Source organism: Thamnophis elegans, chromosome 4 (genome assembly GCF_009769535.1).
Source record: "Thamnophis elegans isolate rThaEle1 chromosome 4, rThaEle1.pri, whole genome shotgun sequence".
Lineage (NCBI taxonomy): Eukaryota > Metazoa > Chordata > Lepidosauria > Squamata > Colubridae > Thamnophis > Thamnophis elegans.
Genome location: NC_045544.1, coordinates 24,646,553 through 24,666,985, shown reverse-complemented (window position 1 = coordinate 24,666,985; position 20,433 = coordinate 24,646,553).

Genomic DNA, 20,433 nt, shown 5'->3' with positions numbered 1-20,433 from the left:
TGGGGCAGGACTCACTTAACAACTTTCTCACCTAATAATATAAATTATGGGCTCAACTGTGGCCGTAAGTTGAGGACTACTTTTATAAGTCCTTTTTAAAATTATCTTGTTAATTTATATGAATCATTTCATGTTTCCTTTATATGAATGGGGCATACCACATCATGCATGGAAAACATTATAGTAAATGTATTGGCAAAGAGAATCTAAAGATGTCTTGTTGGTATTGCTCCTAGAAGGTTGATTCTACACTGATCCTAATAAGCATTCTCGGAGGAATTCATTATTTTGAAACCCATTCCTAATGTGAGATGTTTTGTGCATTTGAAGTTCATGCTAATTTCCACAAAGGCTTCCATTGCTAAGCAACAGATTCTGTTATCTCTGGAGGGCAAAGGCTATACTACCTATATCTTAATTAAAGATAAAAGAAATACCGTATATTATCTCTCTCCAATGCAATTAAACATTCGAGAATGTTCTCTGCTTTAAATTTAACAGTTAACCATTTTTGTAATCTTTTTTTTTTCCTGTGACAAGCAGAACCACCAATACCCACAGTGAGACAATTTTAAAACAAGACTTTCTTTTAAATCTGCCATTGGACAATCCCTGTGCAACAGGTAGATTTTTTAAAACAATTCTTCAGTTGGAAAGACCAGCAACAAATCATGGGAAATAATGTGCACATATTCTCTGACCAAACTGGAAATAGATTTCACAGCAAAATGAAATATGTGTGGATGCTAGATGAAAGGCAATGGAACAAAACAGAAATGATGAAAGAATGTGAAAGAACATGGTGGAAATCTCAAAATCATTAACTGGGGAAGATCCGTCCCAATTTTTTTCTTCTTCTAACTAGAGCTAATAAGTTACAGTGAATCACTGGTCTCTTGCAGCTAGAAGCCAAGATCTAAAGCGGGGCTGTCAAACTCCTGGCCCATGGCCGGATCTGTCACGTTCTGGCTACGCCCACCCCCATTTTAGCAAAGGGAGGGGGGAAAGGCCCAATATGTCATGTGATGACAACTTGACACGAGTTTGACACCCCTGATCTAGAGTCTCGGAGTTACATAGATCTTCTATAAAACATTGATCAAAGACAGTTCAAGGATACACACATTCTATAGAGATCTCAAACACGAAGGATACAGGAAAATCACTTTATAAGGGATAAAAGATTCATGATTACAGGAAGGAATAAATATCACTCAGCGTGTGAAAACATTGTCTCCAGTAACATTATTTGAAATGTGACATCAATATATCAAATGCTTTGATGTATGAGACGTGCAAAGACCCTAATTGTTACCTTACTTCCCTGTACTGAGGAAAGAGCAGACATTTTGTAAGTATTTGGAGTTCTTGGCAGTACATTAGCACAACTATATAAATAGTGATAAAATTAATAGAAAAATTAAAGAATGTATAGCACTGTGGTTACACATAAAGTTAGCTTTAAAACAAATATAACTAATGTTTTCTTTTTATTCCATCCCTCCATATTTTCTTCTTATATTTGTATCCTCAAATTCAAATTCATATGGAGGAAGAGTTGGATAATGCCAGGAGAGTCTGCTGCTTTATTTTCTACTACAAGTACAGACTAGCTATGAGGAAGAGAAGAGACTAACCTAAATAGGATGAGCAATAAATAAAACATACAGAAAGATCAAAACTCTTTGTAAGGAACAAATATAAAGAAAATAACCTTTTTTTTCTGTAGCTGAGATTGTCAAGAAAGTTCAGGTAAAAATAACTGAACCCAACTCTGAAAATAACCAATGTCTGCTTCTTTTTGAATTGGATGCTGGAGGGTGAAAAATATTTCATCGGTGAAAAACAACATCATCCGTTTTCACCCTCAGTAGGCAGAGTTAACCAATTTGCAAGCCATGAGGTAATCTGAGGCCAGGCCATTATTGAGGCTAGTGGGACCAATGCCTTCCACATCATACATGTACATAGAGCATCAGCAGACGTAGAAAGCCTCTTATTCTGCTAATAGGTTGCATTAGTAGAAAAAGAATTTATTTGATTAAGGGTTTGTTCTATGTGTAAAGTGGTGTTTATAAGAGGTACATATAAAAACAGAAGGAAAAAATATTGTTATATACAAGGGAGCAACTGTCCCCACATTTTCTACGTGTTATTTTAGAGACCCTTGAACCACACATCCAATAATGCCTTGCTGTGGCCAGATAAGCATTAAATAATTGGAGGTGCACACGCTTGATTATTGGGAGTTGTAATTTTAACAGTGCAATTTGATTTAGACAACAATTCTCGGGCCAAAATATACCCTGTAGTGTTTGAATAAATGAAAGCTACTACAAGTTGACTGATACTATGATCAGTCTCTCCTCAGGTAGACGGAGGGGACGAGTTAGTACCGTTTACCTAAGTGTGACCTTGACATGATACCCATAAAGGAGATGATTTTTGCCATTGTAAAAACCTGAACCGAGGAAGGAAGAAATCATAATCTTTTAAAATGATGTGTGAGCCTTAAGCTGGTATTACTCATGGGGGAGAAAATCAATAAAGTTTTGGCCTATTAAAAACAAACAAACTGTGTGCCACCATGAAATCATCCTTTGTATATGGCAGCCAATGTGCATTTGAGCTGTGGTGGTGCAATGGTTAGACTGCAATATTGCAGGCTAATTGTGCCGACTGCCAGCAGTTCAATTCTCATCAGCCTCAAGGCTGACGCAGCCTTCCATCCTTCCGAGGTTGTAAAATGAGGATCCAGATTATTGGGGGCAATATGCTGACTTTGTAAACCATTTAGAGAGGGCTGTAAAAGCACTGTGAACCAATATATAAGTTCTAAGTTTAATGCAAAGCCAGTCTGGCAGTTACTCAGTGCAGAGTGAAGGGAAATTGGTGTTGGTTTAACAGGCCATGTAAAACAGAGGTTGATTTAGGAGTCTTCCAGTAAAGGAATGAAGCAGCAGCTATATAATAAAACAACCATGGGCAATCACAGGAAAAAAAAGGGAATATGGTGGCAGAGCAAAGCTTTGATGATAGCAGCAAAATCTTCATTCCACGTAAAAAAAGGCTTCAATCCATTCAATCCATTTAATAGACTTCTAGTGTATTTTACCAAAGACTTTTTTAGAGTGTCCACTTTGTGTGCTTGATTACAGTCAACAGCTCAAAAACTAAAACAAACAAACAAAAACCCTGTTTGCACTACCGGCAAGCTTTGCTGAGTTATTAAATCTATTGCATCCTCCCTTTTTAAGGTATACATCAACTTCATTCGACACAAGCAATGTAGCTGCTGAAACAACAGTCTGAACTAAAGGGCACTGGGATAACTGAATGCTCTGGAGGGAGAATAAAGTTCTGTGAATTGTTGGCTTTCACTCTGCTAGTAAATCCTGCTCCAGAGAATTGTTTCTATGTGAGGAATAAAGGGGCCTTATATTAATGAGTTGGCTGCTTGCTCATTAGATATGTCGTCTGAGACACAAAGTGTGCATGCTGACTCTTCTTCCTTTTTCCTATTTTCCACTCCAGTCCAATCTCATTGGTTAACAGCAGCCTTATTCAAGTAGCTAGAAACCTTACTACCTTTGCTTAAAACAGAAACTATTTAACAGCAGGCTGAAATAAGGTAAGATAAAATAATTAAAGCAAGTAATATTAAATAAAGGTTTATAAAATGTTTGAAATACAGAGGAATTTTCTATCAGACTATTATCTTGTCAGCTGACCCTCCAAGTAAAAGAAGGGAAATTAGGTATAATATCAGTAAGGACTGGAGGTGGTGTGTGTGTGTGTGTGTGTGCTCTGCCAAGATAAGATGGTCTTGTGGATGGAACTCTGTTTCATATTCAACTAGAGTTCCATAAACCTTATGTGATTGTTACCTGATTTCTGCCTAAAACTGCCCCACCCTAAACACCTTTCATGGCATAAGCAATATAGGTAAAGGTAAAGTTTCCCCTGTGTGCTAGTCGTTCTTGAGTCTAGGGGGCGGTGCTCATCTCTGTTTCACAGAGCCAGCGCTGTCCGAAGAGCCAGCGCTGTCTGAAGACATCTCCATGGTCATGTGGCCCACATGACTAAATGCCGAAGGCGCATGGAACACTGTTACCTTCCCACCAAGATGGTCCCTATTTTTCTACTTCCACTTTTACATGCTTTCGAACTGCTAGGTTGGCAGAAGCTGGGACAAGTAAAGTGATCTCACTCTGTTATCAGTGCTAGGGATTTGAACAACCAAACTGCCAACCTTTCTGATGACAAGCTCAGCATCTTAGCGTCCCTTTAAGCAATATATATTTGTTTAAAGTGAAACATCATCGAAGGCTTACAGTAGTAGCTCTTTATCTCGTACAAAAGAGGTTATGCTTGCACAATGAGAGCTAGTAGGTGCAACATGAACTACTTTTCATCCACTGAATATCCTAAGAGAGAGGTAAGCAGGTGTTATATTTGGGAGTAAGTAGCAAGCAGATTCCCAAATGGTTCATGACCTTCTGGGAATGTGAAACATCTGGCTATACTAGCAGGGCTGCTCAACATCTGCAGGCCAGCTAATTGACTGTCAGCTTTGCAAAGTGGACCAGATGGGAAACATTGTCAGGTGGCCTAATTCTGCTTTACTGTAAGATTATATTAACAGAATCCTGCTGGTCTGAAAACATATTTTTCCTCCCATCCTCTTTACAGCCCAAGAAATTAGAGAGGGTTCTTTCTGCATTGCTTCCCCACCCACATTCCTGTTACCTGCTAAGTTGCTTTTTATCTGACTAGTCTCTTGGCTGCATCCCTTTTCCCAAGGCCATTCCCTCAAATTTGACAGGAATGTAGTGGTGCAGAGAAACCCTGCCTTAGGGCATATTGTTTTACTATTTCCCTTACCTTTCATCTTGCTCTGGACAAGGAATTTTGAGTTTATGATGATGTTTCAGAAAAAGCAAAGCCAAGGCAAAATGTGTTTACAGAATAGATCAAGGGTGTCAAACTCAATTTCATTGAGGGCCACATCAGGCTTGTGTTTGAATTCCAGAACTGGGTGGGCGTGGCCAGGGTGGGCGTGGCAAGCTCAGTGTCACTTGTGTTGGGGGCACCTGTGGTGGCCCGAGCACTCTCCCAGCAAAAATGGAGCTCAAGAGAGTTGCATGCAACCCTCCCAAGCTGCATTTTTGCTGGCAGAGGGTTGCAGGAGGTCGTCGCAGCTGAAAATGGAGCTCGGGAGGGCCATGTGCAGGCCTTCTGAGCTCTGTTTTCACTGGCAGAGACATCACGGGCCAGTCCTTCACTGTTTCCAGGGTGGCCCCATGGGCCAGATCTAAGCACCCAGCGAGCTGAATCTGGCCCGCGGGCCTTGAGTTTGACAACCCTGGGATAGATTCACATTATGCATTAAGCCACAAACCATGGCTTATAAGCTTGGTGATTGCATATAACTGCAGTGCTAAAGTCAGGTAAATCACACATGAAGGTTTATAGAATAGTATATGCTAAATCACAGAATGAATAACCCCTCTCTTTCTTGTGTATGAACTATTCACCAAATAGTCTCAAAGGTGCTTTTCAAAAGGCAACTGGACCAGAGGTGGAATTCAGCCGGTTTGGACTAATTTTACATCCGGTTCACTGAACCGGTTGTTGCAAGGACCAGCTGGCCGCTCGTACCCTGCCCATCCCAGGAGTCTCCACATGGCCTATTCATCATGTCAGGTAAGTACAGGGCCCGCATGGAAGCTCTGGGAAGGCAAAAAATGAGCCTACCGGAAGTTCCGGAAATTTGGGGAAAAGCCTCCAGAGCCTGGGGAGGGTGAAAATGCCCCCCCACGAGGAGGCCACGCCCCCCCTTGACATGCCTATCCAGCAACTGGGCAGAGAATCGGTTGCTAAACTTTATCAATCCCACCTCTGAACTGGACTTTCCCTGAGAAAGAAGATGTTTTGCATCTCATCCAAGAAACTTCATCTATCAAATCGTAATCTGCCAAAGGAGTATAGTTAAGAATTTAATCTAGAGGTAACAAATCAACAAAAGATAGGCCCAAATGTAACCTTCACTCAGCATTATTGTGAATTTCACATTCCAAATTATGACCAATCATAGTTTTTTTTCCCCTTGATGGAATCAGCAAACCAGTCACACAGAGACTGGTTCCCACACTCTGTTGGATGTATGAATGAACCTTCTGCAATCAGACATTGTACATAAGGGAACTAAATATAGCCCATGCTGTAGAACACTGTGCGCCTGAAATGCTCTCATATCAGCTATTTGTACCTAGTGCTGTGCTAAATAAGGTAGAAGCAATGCTGACATATCTAAGTGAAGAATTATTTATATCCAGCTGATTCCAATGGGGAACAGGAACGATGAATGAATGGATGACCTTTTATCAATATAACACACCATAATCAAAGCAGGCACTAATTGACATTCGTATCAGGCCAACCTATCTGAGATCACAATCTGATTAGCTGAGATCACAAAGCAACATAAAAGTATGGTGATATGGACACCATAAGGATTTTTATTGAATCTTTGTCTATTGCCTTTGCTTATTCAGTTACAGCCGCAAAAGAAACATTTGGAGAAAGAGAAGTGCAGTGTGTGGCAAAAAGAATACTTGTCAGTCATTAACCACCTTATATTTTGTGGTTGTGTGGTGACAGGAAATATTGGGCAAGTGAAGGGATGGATTCAAATAAACCTCAACATATGTCACTGAAGAAACAAGCTGAAAGGATATGACAATTTAACAAGATTCAACACATACCTTGAAGTTAATCATGAAGTGCACATACACATACACACAAAGATAAAGATTCTGGAATAGTCTACACACAATCCATAGACCTGAGCTTTATTGAAAATCTAAGGGGGACATCTCATGGAAGTAGATTTACTATTAGATGGCACTAAAAGAGATATCTGTATATGTATTGATGCCCAAAGTGCTCCATAGTTATTATTTTTTTAATTTAAGTCATATACTAGTCATATAAATCTATTCAATAAAGGGTGGTGGGCTGTCCACATGTGCTGTGTAGACAAATGTAGGATATGGACGCCTATCATAAAGGCACAAAATCAGCTACACATAAAAAAGCAGGACATTAATTTTCTCAAACCGTGAAATTATTTATACATAATTGGGTACTGTATTTGTCTCCTGTGCAAGACAAAATAATACATGAAAATTCCTGCTCAGGTTCTAGTCTGTTTCCAGTATTCAAATATCTACAATTAAGACAGGATTCTTAGCATCAGAAAATATATTCTTTGTGAGGAAGAACAACTAAGCATTCCGTTTTTGGGGACTCATTTCCAAGAATATGTCTAGTTTAAACCTCAAAAGTTAATCTGGATTTTCAGAAGTGTCTCTTTCCCCCCCACCCCCCCGTGCTTTCATTACCTTTAAGGTTCTTGTTTGAGAAAACTGGTGCACTGATGTGGGAAGATGAAGCTTGATTGTATGCAGTGATATAGATACTTTGAAGATCTGCATCAATTAGACTCTAAGCATTTCTGAAGGAAAGGATGTATGTGTATGAATATTTATCACAAGCTGGTGCTTTTTCTCATTTCATGTGGAATCCACACTTTCATGGGGGAGGAAGGATAATTTGAAGAGATCATGGTTTCTGGCATTAGTTATTTGGTGAGCAGGTTTTTATCATTTCTTCAAATTCATCAGGAGGAACTTGATTTGCAATTGCTAATATGCCACCGAAGAAAGCAACTTAAATATTAAAAAATATTCAGTTACATTTAATGATTTGTAAAACAGCATACACAGTATTTTTGATGTAGTTACATAACAACAATTGGGGACGATTAATTCATTTGTACAATATTTTCAATGTTTTCTGTGCAGCTCTGGCTTTTCATTTTTCTATATATTCTTGGCTGTTCATTGTTTTATAACAACATTTTCTACAACTTATTGCCAGTCTACTAAAACATATTTCATGCAGACATCTCTATTGTCTATCACTTAAAATATACAGCCATTTTATAAATTTTTATCAGGGCTGAAATTCAGCAGGTTCTGACAGATTCTGGAGAACCAGTAGCAGAAATTTTGAGTAATCCGGAGAACCGGCAAATACTACCTCTGGCTGGCCCCAGAGTGGGAAGGGAATGGGGATTTTGCAGTATCCTTCCCCTGGAGTGAGGAGAGAATGGGATTTTGCAGTATCCTTCTGTTGCCACGCCCACTAAGCCACACCCACAGAACCGGTAGTAAAAAAAAATGAATTTCACCATTGATTTTTATGCAGAAAGATACATGCTCAGCATTACAACACGAATTAGAGAACAAATGAAAGTATACAATATCATCAAGAGAATAAAATAATTGAAATGGAAATGGATGGGTCACATAGGAAGAAGAACTGATGGCAGATGGACCAAGGCAGTAATTTGCCCCAAACATGCGGAAGAGGTCTTCATCCTGCAGTGGATAGACAATGGCGATGCTGCTGCTGCTGCTGCTGCTGCTGCTGCTGCTGCTGCTGCTGATGATGATGATGATACTCTTCTATTGTATCCACACTGTGAAATTTGGTAATATATTGAAAAAAGTATATAACCTCTGATATAAATTCATAACCAGAAGCTAAGTTAGCACATATGTTAGTGGAATTTTATTTAGGGTTTCAAATATTCGTATGTGCAAAGATAAAATCCACCCCAATAAATTAGGACAACTGTTTTTCCTGGAGAACAGCCTGATCCAAAAGGATGGCAAACTTGAAGGCCAGGAATTATTACGCCACTCTGTGTGGGCGTCCAATGCAAATAGATTTGTCACTGCCAAATTTAGTGTGGTTGCTAATACATACCAAGTAATTATTTTTTAAGTGCATTTAAAAATCCATTTAATTATAAACCTGCCAAAGCATGATTTCTGTTTAGGAAATCCATATAAACAACTGCTTAATCAATCCATATTTCAGTATTCTTAGTTTGCCTTCATATCTCAACTCTGGCTATCACTGCACATGGACTACGTTTTAGACATAAAATATCATCCTAAAGGAAGTCGTATCACTTGCAGGTAAAATTTAAAAATAAACTACATAACAGGAGTATCAGAAAGCATGATGATGTTAAAGACTGTAATAAGGGCTATTCAAAATAACCCTGAAAAAAATCCTTCTCAAACTATGTGACTCAAATTGAGTTGAACAACTGAGTTGATATTTATTATGATCAAACTACAGAATTTATATAAATATAGTTATCCACAAAACATAACAGCTAATGACCAATAACTCCACAATAGGCAATATTTGTTGATTACTTTAGTCCAGGGATTCTTAAACTATTTAACCCAGTGACTTTTTTTTTCTGAACTTGATAATCATAATCTTGTCAACAAACCAACCAACCCAGATTCTGTTCTTTTATACAAGAATCCTGGCAATGGCAGTCCCAGACTGGATCCTCAATACACAAACAAGCAATTACAAATTGCTCCATTACCCGCAGGGCATTTCTAAATTATCCCCTTGTGGGTAATTAGCCCTAGCTTAGGAACCACTGTTTTAGTTCATGCCTTTAATAAATACTGTGCTGCTAGAAGTTCATATTGCTAGATTACAGAATTTTGCAATTGAATAAATCACTCTTGTGTTTGTTTCAGACATCACAAAGTCATCCAAACAGCCTGTCCTTCTGTAAGTAACATCAATAATCACCTTGTATAAAGCTTTCCATTTTTGCTATAAATTTTGTGTTTTAAGATAATGCATTTGATTGATTTTTCCTCTTTAAATTTTGCCCTCGAAGCCTGCTGATGTGAGAGTGTCAAAGTGATCCCAGGAAAATGTCAGTCAATATCTTGGATACATAAATTAAGTTAGACAGTCTGCAGGACACTTACTAAGATTTGCTCTTATAAAATATAATAGTCTTATAGTTTCATGCACTTCATGGTGAAGTGATGCCCTGTGATGCTCTGCTTACTCACCACTTTGGCTTTATCTTGACAGAGTGAAATAGGGACTTTACTTTCCATTATTTAAATGTAACTATTTATTAATATTAAAAGAGTCTCATTGGAATGATATTGATTCTGAGACAGATGAAAATAATATTTGTCAGACCTATGGCTCCAGTGATAGAAGAGCTAGACTTAGTACTGCATTAGGAATACATCTAGATGCTTTAATGTGACACCTTAAAAAAAACTAATAACGGAATTGGGTACATCTAATCTAGGGAAAAAGAGTACAGGTGATATGATACCATGTTCCAATATTTCAGGGACTGCCATAAAAAAGAGGGGTCGACATAATATTTAAAGCACCTGAAGGCAGGACAAAAAGCAATGGATGAAAACTAATCAAGGAGAGAAGCAACCTAGAACTAAAGAGAAATCTCCTGACAGTGAGAAGAATTAACCAGTGGAACAACTTGCCTCCAGATGTTGTGGAAGCTTCATTGGAAGTTTTTAAGAAGGGATTGAACAGCCATTGTCTGAAATGATATAGGGGTTAATGCTTGAGTGGAGGATTGGACTGGAGGACCTTCAGCATCTCTTCCAATTCTATTATTCTGTTCTGTTATTTTATTATTCTTTCTGTGATCACATTTATCCATCTCATCAAGCCCAAAAGAGTGTTCAAAATGGTATAGGATCACCTGCCACTGATGGGGGATCGGACTAAAAGACCTCCAAGGTCCCTTCCCAACCCTATTATTTCGTGTTCTATTTGGGAAAACATGCTGCGGGTAGAAACATTTCCCAATTCCATTTTCTTGAAAGTCTACAGCCTCAGAACCATGAGAGAAAGTGGGCTCATTTATACCCCACTATATACCGTATTTTTTGGAGTATAAGACGCACCATGGTTTTGAAGAGGCAAATAAAAAAAAAGTTTTTGCACTCTGTAGACCTTCCAAAAATGGCCCGTTTTTGTGAAAATGGGTCCATTTTTTTTAAAAAGGGCATGAATAGCCTTTAGGAGGTTTATAGATTGCTCCTAGGGGGAGCCCCCCCCAAATGAGCAAAAAACGGCCCATTTTTCGCAAAAATGAGGCCGTTTTTTTTAAAATCAAAAAAGGGCATTTCTAGCCTTTAGGAGCCTTGCACAGTGCTCCTGGGGGCTGGGGAGGGGGGCAAAATGAGCAAAAAACGGCCCATTTTTGCTCATTTCTGCCCTCCCCAGGCCCCAGGAGCACTGTGCAAGGCTCCTAAAGGCTCTGCATGGCCATTTTGGTGAAGGGGGAGGGATTTCGGGAGGCAAAAAGGCTGTATTCAGTGTATAAGACACACCCAGATATTCAGTCTCTTTTTTGAGGGGAAAAGGTCTATCTTATACTCCGAAAAATACGGTAGTTTGCCGAGAGAAATGACATAATCTCACTCACAGGCATCAGTGATGGCATCCCCCTTGTCTGCCTAGTTGAGTTAAAGTTTTCCCTCCACATATGTGCTAGTTGTTCCCAACTCTAGGGAGTGCTGCTCATCTCCATTTCAAAGCCGAAGAACCAGCGCTGTCCGAAGACGTCTCTGTGGTCATGTGGCCAGCATGACTAAATGCCAAAGGTGCACAGAAGGCTGTTACCTTCCCACCAACGGTAGTCCCTATTTTTCTACTTGAGTTTTTTATGTGCTTAAAGAACTGCTAGGTTCGCAGAAGCTGGGACAAGTAATGGAAGCTCACTCCATTACATGGCACTAGGGATTTGAACCGCCAAACTGCCGACCTTTCTTGTCAACACACTCAGCATCTTAGCCACTGAACTACACCTGGGCATTTTGAAGATTGTGCTGTGTCTGCAGTCACCTCACCTCACTCATGCTCTTAGTCTACAAAAAGGGAAAAACACAGGGCATGTGTAGGTGTGTTTCCATCCTTCCGAGGTGGGTAAAATGAGGACCCGGATTGTTGTTGGGGGGAATATGCTGACTCTGTAAACCGCTTAGAGAGGGCTGAAAGCCCTATGAAGTGGTATATAAGTCTACTGTTATTGCTATTATTATTGTAGGGGACGAGGAGAAAACAACTGCCCTTGAAGAGTATTCGGCGACTTCAGCTAGTCCAGAATCCGGCCGCGCGAGCGATTGTGGGTGCACCTCGTTTCACCCACATAACACCTATCCTCCGCGAGCTGCACTGGCTACCTGTTGATCTCCGGATACGCTTCAAGGTGCTACTTGTCACCCATAAAGCCCTTCATGGTAGTGGATCTGGGTACTTGAGAGACCGCCTACTGCCAATCACCTCCACGCGACCAATTAGATCCCATAGATTAGGCCTCCTCCGAGTTCCATCTGCCGGTCAATGCCGACTGGCAACTACGTGGAGGAGAGCCTTCTCGGTGGCAGCTCTGACCCTATGGAACGATCTCCCCGTGGAGATTCGTACCCTCACCACCCTCCAGACTTTCCGCACAGCCCTTAAAATCTGGCTATCCCGTCAGGCCTGGGGCTAAAGACTGTAACCCACCCGAATGGTATGAATGTTGTGCTTTTAATTATGTACTGTTTTACGTGTTAAATGTTTGTTTCCCGCCCCCCCTTCGAGTTGTAAGCCGCCCTGAGTCCCCCCAGGGAAAAGGGCAGCATATAAATAAACTCTCATAACTCATAACTAGCAGACAAGGAAGCAATGTTTGGCCAATTACAACCATGACAGGCAGCAAAAAGGCAGCCAGGACCACAAGATACAGTGAGCAGCATATCTTGGTATGATTCCTGCTAGGAGCGTGATTTGATATTTCAGCTGGAGTGTTCAGTAGCAGCACTGCTTAAAAGCAGATTTTGCAGCTCAGCAGCAATCAGAAAAAAAAGCAGCCATGCTGAGACACCTAATCCCCCAAAATGCCAGAACCTTTAGAGTGAAGCAAAGGTTGTATCACACTTTACAAACTTTAAGATTGAACGTATTACAAGGACCGAGCATCAAATATCTATTTATTATTATTGCTATCAAATTTATTTGCCAGCCTTCTCACGCTTCAAGGCAACTCTGAGTGGCTTATAGTAAGAAAAAAACAAACAAATATCTGACCATCATAAATATAAAAACAGATTAAAATTACAAAAATTAAAATAAACTAAAAAAACACATGGGTTTGTGGGAAGAGGTGGGTGTGCCTTCTTTATTCGTTCACCCACCACCTCCATTAAACAGCTTCTTTATTTGACTATGTCAAATTGTAAAGCCTTGGAGGGTGTCAAGTAGTCAGGGCAACAGTATAATGTTGGGGAAGATGTATGCTATAATAAGGATTGCATACAATTATTTTTGATGCTGTGGGATGCCGCATCTTTGGAAAACATACAACTGTCACACTGTATAGGGCTTGAAAATATGGCTCTCATGCTGTTATAGGAGGTTAACAAAAAGTTAGTGTAACTTGTCTCTGGCTACAACAAAAAACAGTACAACAGTACAAATAGGACAAATAAAATGCATTTTAGTAATCTGTGTTCTTATATAGTTAACAATTTAATCACTACAAAGTTAAAAACATTTTACAAGCTCAGTCCAACATGTTAAGAGTTGACTATTTCTTGCCATGTCCATCAACAAATGGAAAAATAGTTTGCAAATCCTATTGTCTAATGTGTTTCTTTCCAAAAACAAGGTTGTACTGGTGTGGAAGAGTTGTACTATACTGGTGAAACAATTATACTGATGTAGATTAGGTTGGATTTATTTATTATACAGCTAGAATAGAGGTGAGGTTAGCAACCCGCATCCATCCATCAACTCAGCAGGAGCAATTTGCCAGCCTGTCACAAAACATCTGAACAGCTTATAATATAATATAATCCAACTAGTATCTTAAACTTTAACAGAGCTGATTTTAACAAACTCAGACAGAGCCTAGGAAATATTCCATGGATAAAAATCCTAAAGTGTGGGAAACTCTGAAAAGTATTATCATAAAAGCCCAATCTAGCACAATACCACTGAAAAAGAAAACAAGAGATCCAAGAAGAAACTAGCATGGCTGCATAAAGATCTCTCTGATAAACTGAAAGACAAAAAGGATAAGTAAAAAAAAAATGGAAAGAAAGACACATAATTAAGGCAGGATATCAGCAGATAGCCCAAATCTGGAAAGATGAAGTCAGGAAAGCAAAGACTCAGAATGAATAATGACTTGTAACAAAAGTCAAATATAATAAAAATGTTCTTTCAACATATAAATAACAAGAAAAAGGTCAAGGAAACAGTCAGTCCATTAAAGAGAGAAGATGGCAAAGAAGTAACATAAAGAAAGCAGAGTTGCTTAACTCATTCTTTGCATTAGTCATCATGCAAAAAGTAACCACAGTCCAACCTACCAAATACATATCTATAAAAGACAGAATAGAAATAAAATTTAAAATAATGAAGAAAATGGTAAGAGAACATCTGTCTCATCTTGATGAATATAAATCACTGGGACCTGATGGATTACATTTCAGAATTCAGAATGAGCTGGCAGATGTCATCTAAGAACCACTGTACCATATCTTTAAAAAATCCTGGAGCACTGGGGAACTACCGGAGGATTGGAAAAGAACTGATGTGGTTTCCATCTTCAAAAAAGGAAAAAAGAAACAAGATCCAGGAACTACAGACCAATCAGCCTAACATCAATACCTGGGAAAATCCTGGAAAAGATAATCAAAGAAACAGATCTGTGAACATTTAGAAGCAAATAAAGTTATAACTAGTAGCCAGGTTTGTTAAAAACAGATCATGTCAAACCAATCTTATTTCATTCTTTGACAGAGTGACTAAATTAGTATACCAGCAAAATGCTGGGGACGTGTAGTATATGTAGACTTCAGCAAAGCATTCAAAAAAGTAGACGACAATCTACTTCTTGGTAAACTAGAAAAATGTGGGATAGACAGCATCATACCAGATGGATTTGTAATTGGCTGATAAACCACACTCAATGAGAAGTCCTCAATGGCACTATATCTACATATAAGGAAGTAAGCAGTGGGGTGCCACAAGGTTCTGTCTTAGGTCCAGTACTCTTCAATATCTTTATAAATTTAAATTTAGGAAAGGATATGGAAGTTTTAAAAGAGGTCAGGTGTCTGCCAGGTGCTACTGCCAGCAGAGACAAGAGGCATATTCTTAAGATAGTCAAGAATGCAAGTAAGGAACTGTGATGTTGATACTATTATACATCATGGCACTAATGATCTGTCCCCAAAAGATGTACTTTCTGTGCAGAATGATTTCCAGAACTTGGGGTATGAACTTAATAGTATAGGCTGTAGGCTTATCTTTTCAGAGGTTTTACTAGTATATAAGGAACAAAAAGGGAAGGGCCAGCATGTAGCAGAGTTTAATGTGTGGCTAAAGGAGTGGTGTAAAAGGGATGGCTTTGGTTTTATTAGTCCTGATGCCTGTAGCTGGTCCAATGAAAAACTATACAAAAGAGATGGTTTGCACCCATGCAAGAAAGGGACTGAGTTACTTGGCATTAAATTCACAGATTTTCCAGATAAACATTTAAACTGAACAGCAGGGACAGAGAAGTAATAGATACAGAACATTTCTGTCCCCAGCAAACTAAAATTCATAGGGTTATAAGTGCATGTAACATAGATGTTTGTGCGGGTAAGATTACCACACCTGCTGTCAAGCAAAAGCAAGCATTTAATAGTGATTGCCATACCATGTGCATGAATCATACAAGTGGCAAGAAAATAGGGGCAGTCAGGCATAACACAGTTATGTAGACAGTAAACACAAGGTCAATCAAAATGGACTCAAATGTCTATACACCAATGCACAGAGTATGAGGAATAAACAGGGCGAATTAGAAATTCAAGTAAATGAGGGCAGATACAATATTATTGCCATTACAGAAACTTGGTGGGATGAAACTGACAAATGGAACATACAGGTAGAAGGATTTAAATTATTTAAAAGAAATAGACCAAATAAAAGAGGAGGTGGAGTTGCACTATATATAAGAAATAACTACATCTCTACAGAAATAGAGCACAACAATGATGAGAACTATCTTGAATGCATTTGTGTCAATATTAAAGGTTGGGGGGGGGGATGACATTGCCATAGGTCTATACTACAGGCCACCCAACCAAGCAGAGGAAGTAGATGAACTTTTTGCTAGTCAGATAACTAAGGTATGTAGGAAGCACACCACAATAGTAATGGGAGATTTTAATTACCCTGACATCAACTGGGAAACAAACTCTGCACCAAGTGAAAGATCCAACAGGTTCCTAACAAACCTAGCAGACAACTTTGTTTCCCAAAAAGTAGAGAAGGGAACAGGGGATCAGCCATATTGGACTTAATTCTCACTAACAGAGAGGAAATGATAGAAGGTGTTGAAGCCACAGGAACCCTGGGGGCAAGTAACCATGCAATATTGGAATTTAACATTATGCAAACACAAGTAGTAGAACAAAGTCAAACTAGAGTCTTGGACTTTAAGACAGCTAATTTCAATAAACTTAGAGAGAGCTTGGGAAAACTTCCATGGATGAGAATCCTTAAGGGGAAAACAACCCAAGAAGCTTGGGAAATTTTGAAAAATGAGATTACAAAAGGCCAGTCTAGCACAATACCAATGAAGACGAAAAATAACAGCTCCCCCCAAAAACCAGCATGGCTGCATAAAGAACTCTCTGACAAATTGAAAGACAAAAAAGATAAGTATAAAAAGTGGAAAGAGAGGGACATAACTAAGGCAGAATATCAGCAAATAGCCTGAGCCTGTAAAGATGAAGTGAGGAAAGCTAAGGCTCACAATGAAGAAAGGCTTGCCACAAAAGTAAAAATTAATTAAAAAAAGCTTCTTCCAACATGTTAAAAACAAGAAAAAAAGTTAAGAAACAATTGGTCCATTGCTAGGAGAAAGTGGCAAGAAGGTGACAAGCAACAGGGAGAAAGCAGAACTATTTAACTCATGTTTTGTATCTGTCTTTACACAAAGGGATAAAACAGTTCAATCTATCAAAAACAGCACCACAAAAATCAGATTAGGAACACAAATTGAAACAGGGAAGAAAAGGGTAAAGTGAGCATCTGTCTACCCTAGACGAGTTCAAATCACCAGGACCGGATGGATTACACCCCAGAGTTCTGAAGGAACTGGCAGATGAGATATCAGAACCACTGAATTATGTCTTTCAGAGATCCTGGAACACTGGGGAACTACCAGAGGACTGGAAAAGAGCTGATGTGGTTCCCATCTTCAAAAAAGGGAAAAAAAATAGATCCAGGAAACTACAGACCTATCAGCCTGACTTCAATACCAGGAAAGATTCTGGAAAAAATAATCAAGCAATGAATTAGCGAACACCTAGAAGCAAACAAAGTAATAGCCAAAAGCCAACATGGGTTTGTCAAAAACAGATCATGCCAGACTAATCTTATTGTATTCTTTGGTAATGTGGACCAGAGGAATGCCATCGATATAGTTTACTTGGACTTCAGTAAGGCATTTGATTAGGTAGACCATAACCTACTACTAGATAAAGTAGAAGAATGTGGTTTAGACAGCATCACCATCAGATGGATTTGTAACTGGCTGACCAACTGCATTCAACGTGTAGTCCTCAATGGAACTGCATCTACATGGAGGGAAGTATGCAGTGGAGTACCCCAAGGCTCCGTTTTAGGTCCAGTACTCTTCAACATCTTCATCAATGATTTGGATGAGGGAATAAATGGGGAACTCATCAAATTTGCAGATGACACCAAGCTGGCAGGAATAGCTAACACTCCAGAAGATAGGCTCAAGATACAGAAGAATCTTGACAAACCTGAACATTGGGCACTATCTAATAAAATGAAATTTAATGGTGAAAAGAGTAAGGTTCTACGTTTAGGCAACAAAAACGAAATGCACAGGTACAGTATAGGTAGTACCTTGCTCAATAGTAGTAACTGTGAAAGGGATCTTGGAGTCCTAGTGGACAACCATTTAAATATGAGCCAGCAGTGTGCAGCAGCTGCCAAAAAAGCCAACACAGTCCTAGGCTGCATAAACAGAGGGATAGAATCAAGATCACGTGAAGTGTTAATACCACTTTATAATACCTTGGTAAGGCCACACGTGGAATACTGCATTCAGTTCTGGTCGCCACGAAGTAGAAAAGATGTGGAGACTCTGGAAAGAGTGCAGAGAAGAGCAACAAAGATGATTAGGGGACTGGAAACTAAAACATATGAAGAATGGTTGCAGGAACTGGGCATGTCTAGATTAATGAAAAGAAGGACTAGGGGAGACATGATAGCAGTGTTCCAATATCTCAGGGGTTGCCACAAAGAAGAGGGAGTCAAACTATTTTCCAAGGCACCTGAGGGTAGGACAAGAAGCAATGGGTGGAAACTAATCAAGGAGAGAAGCAACTTAGAACTGAGGAGAAATTTCCTGACAGTTAGAACAATTAATCAGTGGACCAGCTTGCCTCCAGAAGTTGTGAATGCCCCAACACTGCAAGTCTTTAAGAAGATGTTGGATAGCCATTTGTAAGAAATGGTATAGGGTTTCCTGCCTAGGCAGGGGGTTGGACTAGAAGACCTCCAAGGTCCCTTCCAACTCTGCTATTGTATTGTATTGTAAATGACTTGGGTGAGGAAATAGAAGGGGAACTAATCAAATTTGCAGATGACACTAAGCTGACAGGAATAGTCAACACCCCAGGAGACAAGCTCGGGATTCAAAGAAATCTTAAAAGGCTTGAACAATGGGCCCTGACTCATTTGAACATGAATCAGCAGTGCTTGACAGCTGGTAAAAAAGCTAATACAATCCTGGGTTGTAAAAACAGAGGCATAGAATCAAAAGTACGTGAAGTATTAGTACCACTTTATAAGGCCTTAGCAAGATTACACCTGGAATATGCATCCAGTTTTGGTCACCATGTTCCCAAAAAGTCTTTGGGGTAAAAGAGTGCAAACTAAGAAAAAAAAAGACCAGTTTCAGTTTCAGTTCAGTTTATTCAGTTTGCATGCCGCCCTATTCCCGAGAGACTCAGGGCGGCTAACAATCAGAGGGGGAAGGGGTACAAAATAAAAAATAGAAAGACAGACAATTTAAAAATACAACAACAGATGTAACCTCGGATGGGGCTGGAAAATTCAACAGCCCCACGCCTGCCAGAACAGCCAGGTCTTAGTTGCTTTGCGGAAGGCCGGAAGGGTGGTAAGGGTCTGGATCTCAACGGGGAAATCGTTCCAGAGGGCCGGAGCAGCCACAGAGAAGGCCCTCCCCCGGGGAGTTGCCAATCGACAATGGCCAGCAGATGGAATTCGGAAGAGGCCTAGTCTGTGGGATCTAATAGGTCTTTGGGAGGTAATTGGCGGGAGGCCAATTCAAGTACCTGGGTACTCTCAAGTACCCAGGTCCGATACCATGTAGGGCTTTAAAAGTAATGACTAGCACCTTGAAGCTTGTCCAGAGACCAATGACCAACTAAGATGATCAAGAGTCTGGATACAAAAACATATGAAAAAAGTTACAAGAATTGGATATGGTCGGTTTAGGGAAAAGAAGGACTAGGGGGTGACATGATAGCAGTATCTGAAGGGCTGCCACAAAGAGGAGGGGCTCAATTTTTTTCCCGAAGTGCCAGAAGGTAAGACAAAAAACAATGGATGGAAACTAATCAAGGAGAGAAGCAACCTGGAATTAAAGAAACTTCCTAACAGTGAGGACAATTAACCAGTAGAACAGCGTGCCTTCAAAAGTTGTAGATGCTTCCTTACTGGAAGTTATCTGAAATAGAGATTATTTGAAGTATCTGAAATAGTATAGGATGGTAATGGTCAAACCTGAGCAGGGATTGGACTAGAAGATCTTCAAGGTCCCTTCCAGCTCCATTCTGATTGATTCATTGATTGATTGATTACTATCAACCACCCATATCTGATGTTAGGACTGCAAAACTATACACGATCTTTTTAAAACATGCAATAATGCTTCATGCAGACTGTATTAATAATTTTAAATGAGTCAATTCTACCATCAACCTGATACCAGAAAGCCATTTTGATGCAAGAAACCTGTACTGGTTGCTTAGCAACACTGAGACATGCTCATCAACTTAGAAGTAATTGGTAAGCTTGCGCTATATTAGAGAAGATAACCTCAGTTTTTTTCCCCCTGGTATTCCCCATCCTATTAAATCCCAAACTAGAAAAGTGAAATTGATAAAACACCATGCTAGAATGACATGAGTGGGGACTTGACTGTATCCTGAGTAAATGAGTACCTGCTTCAAACCATCCATTTGTAATTCAGTATTTTTGTATTGTTTATGAAATCAGCCAACCATAAGAAAAAAAAATTGTTAAGAGAAATTAAATGTCTCTAGAAAGAGAGATTGGATAACTATATGTACAGGGAAATGTAAAGAAGATAGCAAATTTAAATATTGTAATTTCTGATTTCCTGTTCCATGCTAAGCATTTTAAATTACAAAGCAGTGA